Here is a 446-nt window from a genome sequence, read left to right on the forward strand (position 1 = left end):
CCAAGAACATAACTTCGTATGGCAATACGGAACAAAAGTCCACGGCAGTACAAAACACGCTCCTCATAGCCTCTGACACGAATCTACGGGAGGTCGGAACGACTCCATCCCGAGAGCACACATTGCCTGACAATGGAAGCCATATTGGAATGAATTAATTGGTCGGCCCGTTACAAAATGAGAATTGAATACCGATACAAATGACAGGACTCCATCTACGAGTGAATTATCCATTAATAGACTAAGCAATTCTGATCTCCAAGCTTTTACAACCCAAGGACCTTCTCGACATTCTCGTGTCGCGGTACGAGCTTGATATGGAATGGCACAGGCGACCGGCCAGACAGTCCGTCGTACTCCTTCAGGTCGATGGGCTTGCCCGGGATCTCGACCATATTGAACGCCCACAGCATGCGGGAGATCGCCAGCCAGATCTCGCGCTCTGC

This window comes from Fibroporia radiculosa (assembly GCF_000313525.1).
Source record: "Fibroporia radiculosa TFFH 294 genomic supercontigs, scaffold13322, whole genome shotgun sequence".
Taxonomy (NCBI): Eukaryota; Fungi; Basidiomycota; class Agaricomycetes; order Polyporales; family Fibroporiaceae; genus Fibroporia; species Fibroporia radiculosa.